The sequence below is a fragment of the Acanthopagrus latus genome, chromosome 4, assembly GCF_904848185.1.
Source record: "Acanthopagrus latus isolate v.2019 chromosome 4, fAcaLat1.1, whole genome shotgun sequence".
Lineage (NCBI taxonomy): Eukaryota > Metazoa > Chordata > Actinopteri > Spariformes > Sparidae > Acanthopagrus > Acanthopagrus latus.
Window position 1 is genome coordinate 31657165 of NC_051042.1, and position 20639 is coordinate 31677803.

The 20639-nt window shown below is 40.9% G+C and overlaps 1 protein-coding gene across 2 annotated transcripts in view; it reads right to left on the minus strand.

The window, feature by feature from the left end:
* adcy7 (adenylate cyclase 7) overlaps nucleotides 1-20639 on the minus strand; it is a 51985-nt gene that overhangs the window by 28511 nt on the left and 2835 nt on the right. Inside the window, exon 2 of one of the 2 annotated variants that reach the window (XM_037096814.1) lies at nucleotides 12172-12227. The exons of the other annotated variant lie outside the window; for it this stretch is intronic. The gene's annotated coding sequence lies outside the window, so the exon portion shown is untranslated. The remainder of the gene's footprint in view (nucleotides 1-12171; nucleotides 12228-20639) is intronic. 2 annotated transcript variants of the gene reach the window in all.

Here is a 20639-nt window from a genome sequence, read left to right on the forward strand (position 1 = left end):
GAAGAATGAATCTTAAAGGAATCTGACCCTCTAAAAAGGCAGAATGTTTTTGGGATCCTCATGTGACTCCCTGGGAATATTGTGAAAGTGAGACATAAATATCCGGACCTCTCGATGAGCACATGCTTAATCATACCTGAAATCCACAATTTCCACAATCTAGAAAGCTCAGTCTCTTTGTACTCGTGGCTCAGTTTGGCCAGGACTTTTTGCAGAAAGCAGCCTTGATGATGGGCTGCACTACTAATGAGAGCAGTTGATTTGGAGCCATTTATCAAACAATGCAATGTCACAGAACAAACTTCTATAGAGGATCATACCACGTTATTATCCCCAACCAAATTAACAATCAAGAGAGGTCCAAGAGCAGGCATAATAATATTTTGATTTCACTACAGGAGAGACTTGATGTTTCTCTGCAATTAGGTCGAAAAATATGTTGTGTTTAATTATGTTGGTCAGAATGAGCTGGAAAAACTCTGCCAAAGTCCAATATTGGGCATCCCTATCGTAAACATAAAACCAAACAGGTAATATGAGTTTTTTTATTCTCCCTCTGTCTTAGACCAATAAAACGTATGCTTGCTGGGTGAGGCACCATGTCATATTTACATTACAGAGTCCATGAGAAGATGCTCTGGAGGAGGGCTCTGTCAAAACACACCGTGAACATCTCTTCAAACAATTAGAGCCCCTTTAGCCGAACTAGGAGCAGAACCAACAATTAGAGCATACAGTCCACTGACACCACAGTCTGACAGGAGAGGCAGGGGCAGTGCAGCTGAGGTGCATTATGCTGATAAATAAATCCTACTGCAACTTACTTATTGAAAAACTAGATTGTAAATTGTATGGGTTAAAGACTAGAGGGGATAATTTACATTTAACTGTGCTTATCTGGCCATCAAGAGCAGCATTTATTCGTTTGGAACAGCAGACGAACTTGTCAATAGAAACCTCATTTCCTCCAGTTCCTAATATCACTGTATGCAGTTTGTGTAAGACACAGCTCCATGTTTGACCCTCACATAGCAACAGCAACATATGCTACGTGTCATAAAAAAAAGGAAACTGAAGAGAAAAAGAACAAGACATACACACAAACACCTGTTGCATTGTGTGTGACTGAACAGAGACAAAATGCTTTTCCACTGTAAGCAGTGTCATGACCGACCCGTTAGCAATTTACAACCACTTTCAACTTTCCCTTTCACTGCTGGTGCTGGACAGAACAGAATCCAGCCGGCTCTCCCCAACCTCACATAATACACCAGCAGTAGTCTGAGGGCAGTAAAAGCAAGAGGGAGAGCAGGGAGGTAAAACAAAGCATGTACGGCTGGTGGGGAGATTGTGTCCTCCTCTTGCATCAATAAGAACCAGCTGACCTGGAAGAAGGGAACCCTGAATCAATGTTTACTGGATGTACAATCAATTTAATCCACATTAAGCCTGGGCAACATGGCCTCAATATATTTATGCTATATCACGATGCACATGATACATCTAGATATTTTGAAATCTTCTAAAAATCACTTAATAAATGCTAAGACTGGATGTTTGTCGACAGATAGACACTTAGTTAGACAGTTTAGCTTCGGCAAATTAAGCAGTTGAAACCACAACAGGGAGAGCCACGGGATGCTGCTCCTTTCAATCTGATAATCTACCTCCTTATTTAGAAGAAACTATTTGAGGAAGTAAAATGAAGTAAAAAGGAACCATCAGCTGTTTCTTTCAGTGCGATTGCTGTCAGAGGTGTTTTTCCAGTTGCTCGTGCGTGTTGCAATCAACAATTGTCTGCATTTTTATCGCTTCTTTGAAACTCTCCAGCACACAAATCAACCAGCAAGTGACAAGACTGAACAGGACCAGGAAACAAGCCGGAGTCAAACCATGGATCAACACCATGTTTCAAACCTGCCCTGCAACATTTTTTCCTCCATCACTAACCACAAAACGAAAGGATGTGAAAAGTTTAACACAATGTTTCTAAATCGATGACTGAGATCAGATGACTCAGGGACGTTTGTTTTGTCTTTTGACAGCCATTTGACACTGCAAGAACTCTCATTTACCAGATGTTAAAGCTCCTGGCCCTGATGGTGCTTTTTATGCTCCAACACTAAAGTTACCATGGCAGAGAAGCCAGCACCATCAGACCTGTGGTTGTGTTGTAGCGCTGAGCAGGGAGAACAGGGAGACAGGGATGTACGCTTCAATAGAGCTGAGTCTCTCAGCAAGCGCTGATGAATGGCTGAAACTGTGCTGAATTGACTGCCATGGTCTTTTGCTATGAAAGCTTGCCAATTGGGGGAATCACATAGCAGCCTTGTAAATCTTGCGTCACCGAATCCTGGAACTGCAGCCGTACAAAAACCAACTAACGTCACTGCGTGCTTGCTGCTGGGACGCAGGAACATACAGGTGCTTGTGTCAAAGAAAGAGGAGGCGAAGTGTAACAAAGACTGGAAGCTTGTAGACAGCTTCAGAAAAACGACAATGTGACTATATGAATTGTGAAAGCATACTCTTTATACTGGGGGATTATATGCATCAGCATTCCTGAGCAATTTGTTGTTTTGAATAAAATTGTATCAAATGTGGTTCTTTTTATGCTTTCATACATTGTCATTTAACTAACTTAACAAGCACTGTTGTACCACAACACAGAAGCTAATTTTGTGACTAATCATTTGAATAAAATTGCTGTTCATACTATATCAATATATGGTGACCCTGGTTTGATAACAAGCTTGCACAAGTAGTCTGTGGAGCAGCAGAGTGACACGTTTTGCCTCCCCAGAGACAAAGCAGGAGCAGGTATCTGCTGGGCCGCCTAAAAACCACCAGACAATGCCAGATGCCAAACAGGAAGCAAAGCAATTGGAAGAGGTCTTGTAAGCAGCTCATAGAAACGATGAGGATAAAGTGCTGACTTTCAGCCCGAAGGGTCATTACTTATCATGAAGCAATTAGAATTTTCCTCCCATCTGTGCATGATTGAAGGCTTACATGAAATTTCAATTTCAAGGAAGGAAGCGTGAAAAGATCCTCATTCAATCTGGGAATGCTTTGGTTGAATGTTACCAGGGAATGGTCAATCCATTTCCTTCATGCCATGTTATTATCTCATAGGTAATAAACTAATCTAAAAAAATCTCGTCCAGACCTTCACCAAACCCAATTCAAAGCCTTTTCAGGGTGAGCAAACAGGCAAGTCTCTTTCCTAAGCAATTCACTCAGGTTTTACGGCCGTCTTTGTGTTGGCATTCAATAAGCTTAGACAAAAAAGGGACAAAGAGTGACCTCCGTAAGGGAAAACAGTGCTCCACATTTCTCAGCCCATGCTCAACAGATCCAGGGTTAGAGACGGTGTGGGTAAAGGTCAGTTAGACCATAGGAACCAGACTCACAGGCATCAGCTGCAGAGCTGGCTTGCTAACATTTAAGCATTCAAGTCAACACTGAAATAAACCTTTTGGTCCCTTGTTTAAATATAGCCGATGGCTATGTACTGAAAGAACATTCAATTCACACTGAAGGCATTCATGGGACAGGTTAATCTCTGGTTGTCCATAACAGAAAAGACAGTGCAGTGTAATCTGATATACAAACTTTGATGCAAAACAACAGAAATATACACAGACTTGGATTAGACACTTGCTAAATATAGCTAATTTCAGTTTCAGTTCTCTATGTATGCTGGTTCCTGCCGACTCACCCACACGCTGGTTCATTTGCTCTATCTTTGCCTAATTCATTTAATCATTAATAGACATTAATATTCTGAAGATAGTTTAGACTCGAAATCACCAAGCCAATAAATGTCCACAGAAGCATTCATCCCAGTTTATATCCGGAGATTTTATATCTGAGGAAGAACAGGGTACCTTGACAGCTCACTTTTTGTGTCGGCACCACTTAATTAATTTAACTCTGTAATTTATGATTAATTTGGCATTTTTACATGTACAATCACGCTGAACGTTACATTTAAAAGATGGTTGCTCAACGATTTATCTGAGGAACTGACGTTGAAATGTCCAGACTGACCAGCTCTGGCTATTTATATAACAAATATTAATACTTGCCATAATATAATCAGTTAATTAACAGGAACTGCCCAGTGTTATTTTCTGTATGTACATGGGACAAATTCTATCCCAGTCAGAATTGGGTTGGGGGGGTGTTGGCTACCAAAATAATCCTGCAGAAACTTGCTCATAAACAGAGCCTTTTCATAAACAGATGACTGATGCATGCACAGCAATGCTTGGGGCAGATTAGATTAGGGGTCCTGTACTTTTCCCATCTCCCCTCCTCTCCTCCCAGTACTGTCTACTGGTATTGAATTAGCTGCATTCACCTAAAGGAGCTGCTGAAAGATAACAATATTAACAGGATGCTATCTCAGTGCTGATTTAAGCTTCAAATGCCATTGCTTATAATAAATAAAGGAAGTACAAGCAAGAGCACCACATGCTCGGAAGCTGGCCATTACTGCTCAAGTGTTTCACATCTACTTCCACAAATTGGAGCCAAGTCGCACTGCCACAAGTGAAACCATCAATTTTGCTGCTTGACACAAACAGCAGTCCAAAGAGGGGTTTATTGATTTAAACAAACAGAGAATTTAGATCTAAACATATCAGCTGTGGGGCAAATCCAATAGGGAAAGAGCAGTCATTAGATTAGTCTACATCACTTCCTTCTCATATTCTGTTTGAGTTTGAAAACACCTGCACTCACACACACAAAAAATGCTGTATATCCGTCCACCAACTCAACCTTAGCATAATGTCAGTATAGTCATACAAAATGTGTTATTCAACGAAACCAGTTAAAGGGACACTTTGAACTTTCAACCAGCTCTGTGTTTTTACAATGTTGATATTATATGCAAATGCACACGTAAAAATCCTCTTAATTTTGTCTGCGTCCAGAGCTCCGCACCTCTTTGCCAGCGAAGGGCTGTTATATCAGCTACAGACTGTTATTTTGCAGAAAGAGCCACCCCACTACATCTTTCTGTCTCGAGTGAGGGGCGTCTCACCATGGTTTGAACAAACTTGGCCATTTCTTACCTGAAATGTTTTCACAAACATATTCAGGCATACCATTTAACTGCAAGAGAGATAGTTCATGAGCTGCTATATTGCTCCTGAGGGCTAAGAAATACTGAGAGAAAAACAAAAAATGTAATAGAATATTGTTTGTTACCCACTGATGCCCATACAGTGTCCTGTTTCAAAACAGACGCCCAGCCAAAACCAAACACCACAGAACTTTATCTCTGTTTTCTCTGTTCATGTATCACGAACTTTCAGGAAACATGTTTGTACTGCATAGACAGCCAAGATGTATGCAAGGGCCATCTCTCCAGCCATGAGAGGCTTCATTAAAAAGAAAAAGATGAAAAAAAAGATCTGTTGGCAAAAGGCAATGCAAAATGATGTAACAACTGCTTCAAGGGGAAGTCTCTCTTCTCCTACACATTCAACCCTGACTAAAAAAAGGATTTTACTGCAGTGACTGTTGATGTTGAACCAACAGAACACATTGTTGATCTCTGATCCCTTAATGTGCTGCTGTGAGAGTGTGTACATCCTCCTTTTTTAGTTTTGAATTAAGGGTACCTTCATGGACCATAAAGAGTCACACGTTCTCCATATATTTTGTTGGATATTACTGTCACTTTCTGGCTCAGTTCCACAGTGTTGCTGTTGGTGTTATAACCTTTAGCATAAATAAAATATGTATAATGCACATGGACAGATGAGCTACATGGAATGTTTTATTTCTGATTGTTTGATATTTTTTCCTAAAGATACATAATTTGGAAACAAACTTGAGAAGAAAACCAGGGTGGAAAGTATGTGCCTCAGTGAGAGAGACCATTGTTTCCAGCTGGTGTAGCCAGCCACATCCACATTTCGGGTTTCATAACTGGACTCGCTCCATCCTGAAACTGTGAAGGCAGTAGGGCCCCTCTATACGCATGGCCCCTTCCACCAACAATAAGAAAACCATAATTACCCCTTAGTCCGCCAGTCAGCTTACTACCACCACTGCCATTCAAACAGAAACCTCAACATCTGCAAGCAGCACAGCACAGCGCTGTTTGCACAGCTAAACAAAACCTAGCGTGGATATCACACAGAGCTGCTGAAACAGAAACGGGTGGCAGCTTCAGATCAGCCTGATGATGGTAATTTTCCAGGCTATCATAAAGCCCTTGTTGCTGACAGGGCCATCTGGTGCATGTTTTCTAAAATCTAAATGTCATAACTAGAGTTGTTTAACTGCGTTCATGATTCCTACTGTACATGCACCTATATATCTGCAATGTTTAACCTTTACTAATAAACAGCATGGAGGATGAAATTCCATTTAGCAACACAAGCTAATACATGGAACATCAATGAGGTTTGTGGTGCAGTGTATAAGTACACAGATTTATAAGTCAGCCTTGTGCTGATAAGAGAGGGCCTTTGATGCTACAGAAGCAAGGATTAAGTATTCCCCACATGCAATTAGCAGGCATTACTGGGAATCATATTCCATGATGGTCGTCCTTATTACAACACATTCTCTGTTATCTTTGGGAAACACTGACAATGGAGGCCACACCAGGAATCAGCAACAAAGCTTTAGCTATTGGAAAATCCCTGCTCTGCTGTAATAGTTTGACCTGCAAGCCAATTCCTCTTCTTGTGTGTGTGTGTCGCTCTTTATCATCACCACACCCTCAACTGTCAGCTGTGATGTCTGATCTGCATCCTGTGGTATGTTCACTGAAAGATGTAACCCTTTAATGGGAACACAAGAAAGAGATTTCTCTGGCATAATGACAAACTTGTTTCTCTGTGAAATCCCTTGGTTCATCTCCAGAATCTTTAACTCGTAGCTGATTTACTTATTGTAAACATGCAGAGAGAGTTAAGCATATAGAATAAGCCTTTATCAAAATGATTCCGAAGTTCAGTTGAACCATTTATGACTTCAAATCCGTCACAACCCCATTGTGTCTACATGGTCCCTGTATTTAAACATATTTCAGATTTGCAATATTAGCTCATGAATGTTTGTATAGCAGGGTGAGGTCTTGTTCCATATCAAAAGCAAATGACATTTAATGGGGCCTTGACAGCGGTGATTACACACCACACTGAAAATGGAATTACGTAATATCTGTTATACAATATCACAAGAAAAATGGGAGGTTACCAATCAGCTTTTGGATAAAATGTATGTGCATAAGCTGTGTAGCTTGTTTTTTTACATTGGGCATACTGAAGACTATGAATAGCAATGTTTTATGTCTAGCACATTCTATATTTAGATATTTTCAGAACTAATAAAATCCCAATGATGTCATATTTGTTGGGGTCTGTGCAAAACAAAAACATTTTTTTTTTTTTACATCTGGAGATAGAGATTTGTAAGCCAGAGCATCTCTGTCGCACTACAGTGCTTCATTACAATGCCGTTTTGTCACAGATTTGAAAAACTGCAGCTTGCAATTCTAATTTGGATACTGTTCTTGGCCATGTTGCAATAAATTGACTCTGCCTGCATAGCCAGTATGTTCTCAAAACATCTATTTAAAGTTACTTGTAATGTTTGAAACATACAGCTATAACTTTTGTGTGATTTTTTTTCAGTTTTTGGTCTGTTGGCTCTGTGAAGAGATCCTTATAATAATCACTGTTCCAACAAAAGTTGTGCCTTTGTTTCACAATGGAAAAATTCCAATAACACTTCTACAGTAATAATGTTGAACATGTTTTACCCCTGCAGCTTCCTCACAGACAACACGGAGGAAGAAATTATCTCTGGTGCAATATTATGCCAAATACTCACTTATTTCTTCTGCAAACATGTCAATAAAGAATTCAGATATTAATTGCTCAGTTTTCCTCCTTTTTTCTATTTTCTTTCCTAATTTGCTCCACCGGCCCCATTCAATTCTTCACACTGTCAAGTAAGTACTTCCAAGTACAGCAAGCTGGTAATCACACATGGATCTGACAAATAAATACAGTACAACCTACTGAAGATGTAGCCTATTCTAGAGTGGTCCCTTGCATGAGTCCGATAAGACCCTCAATTCCCACACAGCTTTTACTGGAACACAAAAACAGCAACTCTCATACCGGCCGATCTGATGCTCAAATACAGCAGTGCATTAGTATGACATTAGACTAAAGCTTTTAGATTGAAGGGATTAAAATTCCCTGGGTGAGTCCATGCGCAGACTGTGACTTCATCTCCAGCAATATTTAATTCTTGTGTTTGGATATATCAAATCATGTAGCTATGATGGTGTTCCAACTCCCCGCTACATGTCATGCTCTCTCCTCTCATCCTGCAGTCTTTCAAGGTCTCCAACAGACAGGTTGCAAGTAGAGTGACAAAATGTTATGGAAATCAAAGCTGGTTTGCGCTGAAAACAGGATTTAATGTTTGCCTCTCACAAGGCCATATCAGTCCTCTCTTAGCTAAAGCAACACATCCCAGTTAAATCCCCAGAGGATCCAGATGACAAAGATTCATATTTGAGATTCTGATTAGATTTCTAATTGAAAATTCACAGCGCCAAATTACCACATTGCATTAGGTGTACTTAGAAATATGTTGCTTTGCATTTGAACAGCACATCCAAGGACAGGTCAGAGCCATAGTCATGGTGCATGTACAGCAGAGGTTCAGTGTTTTCTAGTGGAAATTTCAAAAGGATAAAAGAAAAAAACTGACCAAAGAATTATGGGGCATTATAACAACCCATCAGGAAATGTTATGAAAGGCACTTAATATAAAGTCTCTCATTCAGCTATAAGAAATATGAAACGGAAATGAAAGTTCAAAACATGGCCTTAATTAACATTAAAAGGATCCAGTTTATTACAGTATACAGTCGCAGTTATATTGCTTGACATGAAGCATAAGGAACATTTCAACATGATACTGTGGACACATGAAGGCACTTACTTGTCACTGAAATCTGACCTTTGACAGAAACATCACAGAAGACTATGGATGCAAGATCGAGGCTTTTTCCAAAATATAAATTTGGCTCGATTATTAAGAAAAATATTTAATATTTGTGCAAAAATAAGAGTTCAATATCTGCTAAATGTAGTGCATCTACTTTGTTCTGGGTTTTTGGCATCCTTATCCATAACCCCATCGTTATGGAGGGGTTCAATTCATTTCAAACTCAAACAAACTTGTATTCAGGTGCAGTCTATCTACAGTCTATAGACTTAAGACTTAAATTCAATAAACATATTCTTTGATTCTGTGGTCACTATCTATTCGCTTGAACTTGCTCCTTGCTCATGTGCAGCAGTTTTTTCCAAGTAATTTTCTTGGCAACAGCTTTGCGAACTTTGTGGACGGGAAGCCGGGAAGGATGCACTTCACATATTGTTAGTTAAAATATCTGTGTACAGAGGAGGGGGAATCTGTGGGGAGTAGCATGAGGCTCTGTGAATGTAACTAGTCATGTACTTTTCTTGCTCCTTCTTTGCCTGACTATGGTCATTAGCACTGTGTTTACACAGCGCTGATAGCTATGTTACTACTCTGGGCTTTGAGTATGAGTTTTAAGCCCTCATCCATCCTTGTACCTTTAATGACAATATGTTCTGACATTGGGCGTGCATGCAGGGAGGAGTCAGCGTGTCTGCATTGGCTAACAGCTGTCTGGCTCTGCCTCAAACATATGGACCAATGCGTGTTGTCAAACACACCCTGTCGACACACCCTCACGCATACTTGCATGCACTACACCATCCAGCCAGAGCCAAACAACAAGAGTCAAGCTCAGGACTGATCACCACCAACAGTGCTATTACAAGAAGAGTGAGGTGGGGTGAGGTGACAGGGCATTGGGCGACACCCTCCCATTCCTCAAAAAGCTACTGATAAGTTGCCCTTGGGTATATGCCAGGCACTTAAACAACAAGGGCCCAGCAGATTTGCACAGGAGCCATCAGTATAAAAGTGATAGGTGGTACAGTGGCTAAGCGATTAGCAGTGTTACATCACAGTGTCTGTTTCTTTTCAGGCCAAAAAACCAGAACGTTAGGTATTACGCATTAAGAATACTGCTCTCATTAGCCTTGATCAAAGCAGGAACTGGAGCTGGTCTACGAGGACTGAGAAAGGCCTGCTGGACCACACAGGTAGGTCGATGAGATACATTTTGCCTTAGAGATGAGTAAAACATTTCAAACTCTTTGAGTTTCAACATTTAAGAATATCTTATACTTTGCCTTAGCACAAGGTTGATGGAGCAACTCCTTGGTGTACATGTACATGAATTACACGAATAGCTGTGCTAAAAAACACAAAAAAATAAGTAACAGCGAAAAGAAATGCTGACTGTATGTGCTATAAGCGCTGCATGGCATGGCACATTGTGCTAAGCCTTCAATTACAGCTGTGCAGCAGCAGAGAGGTCAGACAGTGGGAGTGACGCAGAAGGAGCACAGAGGGATCTCATTACCTCAAATGCCTCCGGGGAGCTATGGATGACTGAAGTGGATGGAGCCTGAGGATTTAACTAATAGCATCCTTGTCTCCTTACCGTCTTCATTAGCACTCATACCATTTGTGTGCTGCCTTTTCATAAGACTGACATCCAACTTGTGTGAACAGCTTTAGTTGAACCTCTTTCCTCTTCCTCTGCCTTCTCCAATGGCACACTACTTTTAGTGACTCAATGGAGGCCTTGTCTGTGGCAGTCTTACAGTATGGAGCGCAGCTAGAGTTACACATTTTGTAAAAGCCAACCCTTATGTTTTGCCACTGCTGGCCGAGGAATGTGCAGCAAAGCATCACTGTTGAACAGAGTCACAGTTAGGTTACAGCATTTTCTACTGGTTGAGAGAGGAATTACTAGCCCCTTTTAGATAGAAAATGCAACACATTTGCTACAAGTAAAGGCTGCACTCTGCCACCCTGTCTATCTAAAAGGGAGGTTTAATATTCCTTCTTTCCCAAAAAGCCGCGACTGGGGTAGGCGTAAACATGTGACGTGAAGCACAAGGTTCGGCGTGAACAGTGACGTACATCATATGCATTGGAAGAAATGTGGCGACACTTGATAGATTTACTTAATTATAGACCCGTGGCCCATATTCTCACCTCCACAGTCAAACACACGCCAATGTTAAACCCCCGCTATTAAAGAAGCGTGCAGTAGAGTGCCTTGCGTTAGGGTGCCTCAAGCAACAGATGGCTAATAGGAAGCAGGTCGAATTTGTCTTCAAAATAAGAGCTTTACATTGCATCCCATTGGAGTTTAGAACTGGGTTCCTAGCAGGGAGCTTTTAATTTGAAAGTAGCGACCGTTAGTAGCTTGCCACTACAACGACAAGCTGACAGCTACAGGCTACAGAGACCAAGGAAATGCTAGCATCTCCCAGATCTCAGTGGCGTTCTAGTTGCTCATCTTGACATCCGCGGATAAATTTATGAACTGCAGTGTCTATCCTAACCATCTTCATCATAAAGTAACACCAGAGCACTACCGTTTACCCATACCACACCTCGCAGTCGCACCATGCCTGTTTAGGAGCGCAACACTGAAAAGGGTCCGGTCCGAAACAGTGTCGCGTGGCACAGCGTAGCATTCAGAACGTTGTGTAATCAAATACACCAGTATGGCGGTATATTAAAAATTCATATCATAACGAAAATATACACCAGTATTCCGTGTGAATCGGCATACCACCCAGCACTACAACATCAGCCTTTGGATACAGATAAAAGTTGTTCGTAAAATCAATTCACTTTCTGTTTTGGTCTTTTTACAGGATTTGTCAGCAAGAAAAATACAGAATATCACCAGACTCATCCTTTAATTCCTATACAGTTAATTTTAGATTGTATCTAATTAGGTTAATGTTTCTATGCACCTCCTTATAAGTACACATTCTTGTAGGACTGAGATAAAAAACATTACTGCCGAACCAAATGCAGCCATGTTGCTCAGATTAAGCAACAGAGGAATTAAAGAAAAAGGCACAAAAGGCGTTACTTGAAACAACTTGAAGGAGCAGCTTTAAATATTTGGCACAATCAATCCTAGACTCTGAGATTTCCTAAGTCACTAAAACCACAATATCAATGTTCTTAACCCTCCAGATCATCACTGCCTACCTTGCATTGCGACAGAGACACTTTCTTGCATCACAAGGTTTCATTTCAGGCTTTATCTGAAAGAGGAACACAAAGAGCTTTTTTGGTCAATATTAATGTTAGCTGTCAGCAATCTTCGAGCGACTGACATCCAACTATCAATTAATCTATAGGCTATTACGCCATAGTTCTGAAGCTCAGAAGTTTCAGACTATTGTAAATTAGCCGACAGCAAGTTGTACAATTCCATCCCCTCGACTCTTTTTGCATTCTTCATCTTTCTACTTTCCTCAGTGTGTTTCTCTCCTCATTTCTCCAAATATTAATGCATTTTTACAGAGTTCTGACGTCAAGCAAGCGCAAAGGTTTTCAGTACTCCAAGAGATCTCTTGAGTGAAGGCCGACCGTACCCTGTGACATTCAGTCGACTGCACACCATCTCACTTCCTTGGCGACCGTGACTCATTTCCCTAACAACGCTGCAAGGACAGCTTAATAAAAAAGGGAACCTGCAGCCACTGCACAATTAGTCACAGATGGATGCTGTTATGAAAGCAACTGCAGGTTTTAAGTTATGTCAGGACAAACACTGATCGAGTTAAGATAGACAAACACAGGACACATGGTCTCTGCTCCTCTAACAAGCAGTAAGTGTTCCTAAATGGCCTCTGTACATAACACACATCATTTCCACTCAGCAAAAACTTCTTTCGTGAGAAAGGATAACAATACAGTATAGGCTGGCTCACCATTATTCATTGATGGAATAGCATCATTTTAATTCTGCGACATGTGAGCCTAAAGCTTTGGGGCGCTCCACTGGACCACTGCATCTCAAATGGTGACAGCAGTGGACTGTGAGAACAGCGTCACAAAGGATTCAGTGAGTGTAAGTGTGTGTGTGTGTATATATATGTGTGTGTGTGTGTGTGTGTGTGTGTGTGTGTGTGTGTGTGTGTGTGTGTGTGTGTGTGTGTGTGTGTGTGAAACCAGATCTTTAAGGACAGTGGTTACCATAGCAAGGTCAAAAGGGTAACACTGGCACAATGAGGAGGTGAATCACTTCATTTCACTTTATTTTTTTGTGAACCATTGTATGTATTATATTAGATTTTGTCTACTGTAGTATCTGGGGTTAATGGCATGGCACTGTTTGAGATCCTCTCCGAAGATTTCAGTACAGCATATACAGCACCACTCCCACAAACTATCCTAATGAGATACTGTCCATAATCCAAGACTATTCCTCCGTGTTGTGGTTGTAGTATAACCGGTGCAACAGGTAGATCTGAGGGTACGATAGTTGCACTGTTGCAGTCTGCAGTAATTACTAGCTACATAAGCTAGCTAACGAGTCTATCGTCTCAGGCTGAGCCAGCAGCACAGGCTTTTGTTCAGTCGTTATTTTTTTCAGACATTGTACGGTTCTCGGAAGTCCTTCTTCCTGGCTTCAAATGAAAATTAGATGCCTTGCCCATGAAAGATAAACAGCTTTGAGAAGATGAACAATCTAACCTTGTTTTCCTGCTATCCAGTATATGTAATGAGCACAATTAAGTCTTGAACTCTGCTTCCACGTTCAATCCAATTTTTCTATCAACCCAAATCTAAATATGTATCTGGCATACTGAAATATCAGCCTTCTCAATTCGGCTGTGTTACTTCTTCGATATGGTCCTAGTTAAAACTACAAAATCATCTGAAATTATTGATATGATATGAATGAAAGTTCAACTGGAAGAATTTGACTCCTGAAACTGACGTGATGCGATCAGCTAAATGCATCTCACCCTGATGGCTGATATGAGCAGCCACCAGTGACATTTGTCATTTTAACCTGCAGTGGTCCACACAGGCTAAAATTGAGAAGCTGTTGACTGATTGCTTGTAAACTGTTCTTTGCTGTTAAAAGAGTATAAATAACAGACCCGTTGCCATCTGAGTAGAAAATTGGGCAAGTGAATGAGAAATTACAAAAAATAACTCAAAGACGTGAGACCTTAATGCGTAATCAAGTGTATTTTGTCAAAGTCAATCACTGATGCCACCTCTAAGTGTAGAACCGGGTTGTCATTTCGGAGAGAGGAGCAATCCAACACCAGCAGGTTGAGGTGGACAACACAAACACACAAGTTAAATAAAGAAAGGACTGGATTTCAAAGGGCTTTTGGTTGGAGCCGATAGCGCTCCATTGACATGTCCGGGATCAGCTGTAATACCGTTCCATGGGGTCAGCTTGGGACATCCCTAAATACATATGAAATTGTATCTAATGCAATCTGAATTGTGGAGCCACACTTCCATCATCAGTGTCACATATCCCTTTTATCTCGGGGTCTTAGCATCTCCACTGTATTCACTGGACTGGCTGTCTACGAGAGAGCCAATCCTGGCCAGTCACTCATTAACCAGCTGAACACAATGACTGGCTTGTTGAAGCAGCAAAGTGCCGCAAGCCTTCAAAAAGCAAATGTACCCACTATATAGTGATATACCTCATCCTTATTAACATCCTCATGAGAGGCTGAACTTTCAGACTACATTTAGATTTAATGAAAGACCAACTATAATTAAATATGTCTTCAAAAATTAACACTCACCAAAAGTCCACTAAAATGTTCAAGTTACAAATATTCTTAATGCCTGAGAGCTGAGTTTACCTTCTGCTCTGCAAATTCCTCCTTTGTCTTTAGTTTCCTCAGTTACTAATGTCTTTCACAGGTAAACTGTTTTTCAGCTCTAAAGAGAGTTTGGCAAACTCTGCGTCTCAATGGCACTTCTCCAGATGGGGTGCTCTCATAAGCATTACATAATGTCCTTGAACCACAGCAAGTACAAAAAACACTGAAATTGAAATGGGGAAAAAAGAGAGGGAGAGGGTGAGAGAGAGACAGCAAGACACCCACACATCTGCACCATCCACACTCAAAACGAGCATTCGCAGGAGGCATGCATCAGCTCATACTGGCTGCAGGGTATTCCAACATTCGACACAGCATTCGATCTGGAAGTGAGCCATGCAAGGTTATTTCATACATATCCATGTGGCTCAAAGCATTTTCCGGTCAATGTATTATCTCATTGCATTGCATTACAGGCATACTGTGAGAGATTTAAGAGTCTGAATGTATGATTGATTGTATCTTTTCGGTTATAAATAAATGATTCACTTTTTAGTGTGTACTTAACTTGAAAAACATTTTATCACCAAACTGCTGAAAGCAGACTGTTATTAGTGTTTTCACAAAGGAGCTGGGGGCGGGGAAGGTGCTCAGGAAATTGAACTATACAACAGACAATAGGGTGAAGAGGCATTTCTCTAATGGCACTCCAAAGCATTCCCTTCTCAGCGGCAGTGATCCTCTCCAAACAGCAGAAGTAAAAGAGGGCATGGTCTTTTATGGCCCCTGAAGGCCTTTCCAAAGCAACATACATTAGCAGCAAGTGAACAAGTGTGAGTGAAAATTAAAGGTAAGGTGGTGTCAATAGTGTTCAGGACGTATACATTACACAATATATACGGTAAGGTTGCTATAGCACTATAATGTTTTGCTGCATCGTCTCACAAAGCTAAGAGATGAAAATGAATCATGTCACATTAGGGATAATTGACTTACATCTTCTAAAATGTAGTTCCATTTTTTTTTTCATCTGGCAATGTTCAAGCTCATACACTAAAAAGACCACTATATATTCAGCTACACAGTTTCTCTGGACTTGCTCACTCTTAAGTGAGTAATATAACCAGAGGCACTTGTACTCACAGGGTAGTACATTCAGCCAAAATGTGTTGAATGGTGTGTTTGAAATGTCACCACAGAAACAAACATTCACAAAGTACAATTATTGATGTAGCAATGTGTTGGATTTTCCTATCATTTTTTTGCTGCGTTCAGGGCGTTTCTTGGTGTCAACAATTCTAGAGGAAGATAGCTGGTTGTTGAGTCTCATTCCCAGGCTATTAAGTACAGACACTTTAGGTTGGTGAGCCACCAGTTTGGCCAGTTTGGTTTGGAGAGCCACAAACCCAAAGCGTCAGTATTTGATGACCTGAGAATGAGACTCACCAATCAATTACCTTTCTCCATAATCACTTGCACAATGATTTGATTCTAAATTTGATGTTAAGAAAATCTTGCAGATGTTGTCAGTCTGATTTCCTGTGGAATGATGAACTATTTTACTGAGGATGCTGGTTTTGTGAATAAAAGAGCTGAGGAACCACAATCTAATACAGGGGCATTATTGTGGTGGCGGACATTTGGGATCAGAAGGAAGAGTGAGTGAGAAACTGGTAACAAGCATGGCTTTCCTAATCCCCTCCAAAACCAGAGTTCTTTGGGGAGGCCTGGCAGTCCAGGTGTTAACAGGTGCCGACCATGAACCGCAAGTCCCCAAATACATTGCCAACAGCAGATTGGCTGAACATCCTGTGGTCATCATGTTACAGTGAGTAATGATTCACAATCTTAACGACAATCACAATAATGGCCACATTGTTATATAATAAAAAGAAGTAAAGGGAATGATGTGTTCTGGTGTACATCAGGTTACAACTGAACAAACCTTGAGTTTAACGATTATTAAAAGTTATATCCAGCTGTGGGTCGACTTGTGACGGTGATGTCACCAGTCCCAAACTTGACTAATGCAACAGTGCCCATAAAAAACTGACAGTCCTGTAACAATCTTATTTATCATCCACGTGTTAACTGTGAAATTTTCAAAATGACAGTTATTGTTTCCAGTCACAGTACTGAAACATATTCGAACAAATGTAAATATTATCTTCTACTACATGTTGTTCAATGCAGCTAAAGGTCAAGCATCAACGCATTTAAAAACATGGCTCTTGTCAGACCTGTAAAAAATCAGATACACACATCTGTCGCTCTAGTAACCTAGAGGTGACCTGTCAGTGGGCACAAACCCTTCTAAAGGGTTGCACTGACACAATGAGGAAAGAGGAGTTTTAACAGTCAAATACTTCTCTTATTAACCTAGTGAACTGTTACAGCTGTGTCTCAATCTACATTTTTACGACAAACCAACCATCCATCCATTCTCTGCTGATGTACGTTATATTAGGTAGAGATGCTAGGGCTGCCACGAGTGTTTATATTCATCCTCAGATAACGTGGAATTATATTTTTCTGACATTAAATGTCAGAAATTGGGGCACTCCAGTAGCTCGGCAAAGTGTGCGCCCCATGCACAAAGGTTGCGTCATTGTCACAGCGGGCTCAAATCCAACCTGTAGCCCTTTGCTGGATGTTATACCCCCTCCTGCTTACTCAGTGTCAACAAAGCCTCCATAAGTTTTCAAGCTGGAACCATCAAACACTTGCCATTTTTGCCTGGAAAATGGTGATTAATCAATCAATTAATTGTTGCAGCTGTATCACTTGTGATATACATTGTTTTTTTGGACAGTCTGCTTGTGTTATCTGTCGAGTGAGTTTTCTCACACACAGTTAAGAACCTTTAGTTAGGATTTGTTGCTGATTTTAACAGCATGAACTTGTGTGGTTGCATACTAACAAAGAATCATGTATTGCATGTGTCAAGAGGTTCGAGTAGGAAAAATAAGCATTCACCATCAAGAAAAATAAAAACGGCTGCTCGGATTCCACTGGACAGTTTTAACAGAGAGATCGAGTATCCCGCAGGTTTGATGACGTCAATGACAGAAAACTTTGAACCTCAGTGACTTTAGAGAACCCTGTCCCAGTGGTGTCCTGCTCATATTCGTTACCTTCCTACAGTGCAGAAGCTTCCTACGATTTCACAGCACAATATGGGGGAAATCCTGGGAGTGAAATGGAGAGAGTCATCAACCAAGTAAAGGTCATCTCCACCGTTCACTGTAGCCTCACACGCTTATGCCAGTGAGTACTTAGATGAGGTTAGCTTCACTTTAAATAGATCAAACAAGCCCAAGTGAAGTAAAAACAATCCTGACAATTCAGTGGAAATGAATCACTGACCAACGATCTTGTGAACAATGTTTTGCGCAGTTTTTATACCTATACTTACATCCTTGCTATGTGTTGTCAAAAGTGCAATATTCTGTCAGAAACCATTTAGAGGTGACGCATAAGCTAAAAGTGGACCACTCTGTTCTCTAAGCAACTGAAATACAGCATGGAAAAATCAATTTGTACAGGTAACGTCATTTTTCTCTGTTAAGTTTGATGTCTCTCTTAATTTGCATGAAAATAAGCAGCACAGGAAAGGACAAAGAGAACTAGCATTCACACGGCAAAGGCTGTGCCGAAGAAGGATTACTGCTGATCTCTGGCTGGAAGCACCAGAGTTGGAGTTAATGAGTCCGATTAGTCCCCAGTGAGTGTTCGGGGATTAGCACACTGTCCACCAAGAGGAACCCTTTTCAATTCAAGCCTGAGGAGGAGAGAGCGAGAGAGTGCGAGAGGAGAGAGTGGAGAGAGAGAGAGAAAAGAGAGCCTGCTTGAGAGTGGATGAGCGAAAGTGAGGGTGAAGGACAAAGAGAGAAAAGATGGGAGAGAGGGGGGAAATCGGTGAAATCATTAGCTTTATGAGTGGCCACAAGCATTTGCAAAACATCATGGGGTCTAATGACAACAGAAAATGCCTATTATGTGAGCAATCCTGCTTCTGTGTATCTGTGTGTGTGTGTGTGTGTGTGTGTGTGTGGGCTTGTGCTTACAGACGACAAAGCTGGTTGGCATTTCTCTACAGAGATAGGAAGGAAGTCTTTAGCAGCAAGAGACAGAGGTACAGTAGGTTTATCCAGATAGATCGCACAAAATAATTCTTCAAAAATGCTGCTGTTTGGAAAGTGGTGGGTGGTGTTTTCTGCAGTGTTTACTGCACAAATCAGATCTGTACTCGTGCTTTTCTGTGATGGCATAACCATTATAACAAAAAAAAGAGAGAGAGAGAGAGAGAGAAAAGATAGTTTGCTGCAGCAGAGTATGAAAGATACTGATAGCATTACAAGAAGAGAGCGTGCATTTCTGTCTGACTGATAGATGCTGTCAACCGCAGTTCTGAAGAAAACCTGCAACAAGTCACACATTCATATTTCCTGTGGAGGTTCCCCATATTTCCTGTCAAGGTCACTGTCATTGTCAAGCACAGACCGAAATTGTCTGTACTGAATGCACATGTGTTAGCAGGATAGGTGTGTGTATTCACTGAGTAAACGACACAGATCAGCAGCACTCTCTTTAGCACCAGTGACAACAAATTTGACCACTAATGGGTTTGTTTTGTATAACTGCAACAAAATTCAAGAGGAGTCAAACTAAACAGACCAAACACGACTTCTTCTTTCATTGGTTCGGAAGAGAAAAGCACCTGTTAGTCAGCAACCATGGCCAAAGCTTGGTCAGATAAACCGTCCGCCCATACAGACTAAATGGATGCTTATTAGTCCACAAAAGCCGAAATGATCTGAATCACTTCGTGCCATGACAATCATTGTTTTACTCAGGAAGGGACATTACAGTGCATGCAGTTAATGTGTAATCTGAAAAATTAAAGATTCTCTAAAATTAATGCTTGGTTTTTGGACAGCTCTTGAAAGTACTTAAACCTCACTTTAGGAACCACTGCGTTACATGGTCAGCTGAGGCTGCATGACAGAGGAAAAAAGAAACACAAAACAAGTCTACCACCGGTCATTAAGAGACTCGTCACAAAACAACGATGAGGATACTAGACTCTGCCGTCACTCTCAGCATAGATCTGAGCTTTTTCGTTTATTTGTCTGTGCGTGCGTGCGCGCACGTCTCTGCTGCGTAACCCCCAACAGACATTCCCTGTCCAGATCCAACAAGCTGTAAAATTATTATAATAACATGCACAATCACAACAAGCTTCCCATCATGTCAGAATGAAATACCTCACAGCATCACAATGGATAATTGCACACCAATGGCAAATGCCAATGTATGTGTCATAATTCAGATTACAGCTTTTCTGCGAAAGGGCCTAGGCATTGTACCATCGCAGCAATCCGCTGAACCAAGAATGTAACCCCAGCCTACTGTAGTGCCGCTCTGTCATCCTATGTACCAATTATACTCAAAATAATGAGCTCCATATTTCAAAATCAATGCATATTTGCCCTCTCGCTTGATTTTTAACCCCACACATTTTTGTTCAGACACATTTTTGCCATACATGTAATGAAGCAGCTACTGGTAACCCCATAGACTACGTCCATTTAATAGGACAGGATTGACAAAGGGATTAGCAGTGTAATCATCCAAATGATACATACCCCCCGCTACACATGCCTTAGCTGTCATCCTTATGCAGATGGTGAGACCAAACATACCAATGTGCACTGTATTTTAGTGGCAAGACTGGATTTCTCATCTAATCCCCGGGTTTATGCATTTTTCACTCTTGTATTCTTTCCAAGCACAAAATAGTTTGCGGAGCAAACAACCAGAAGTGACAAAACCAGACAAAAAACCTATTAAACTTGAACAATCACC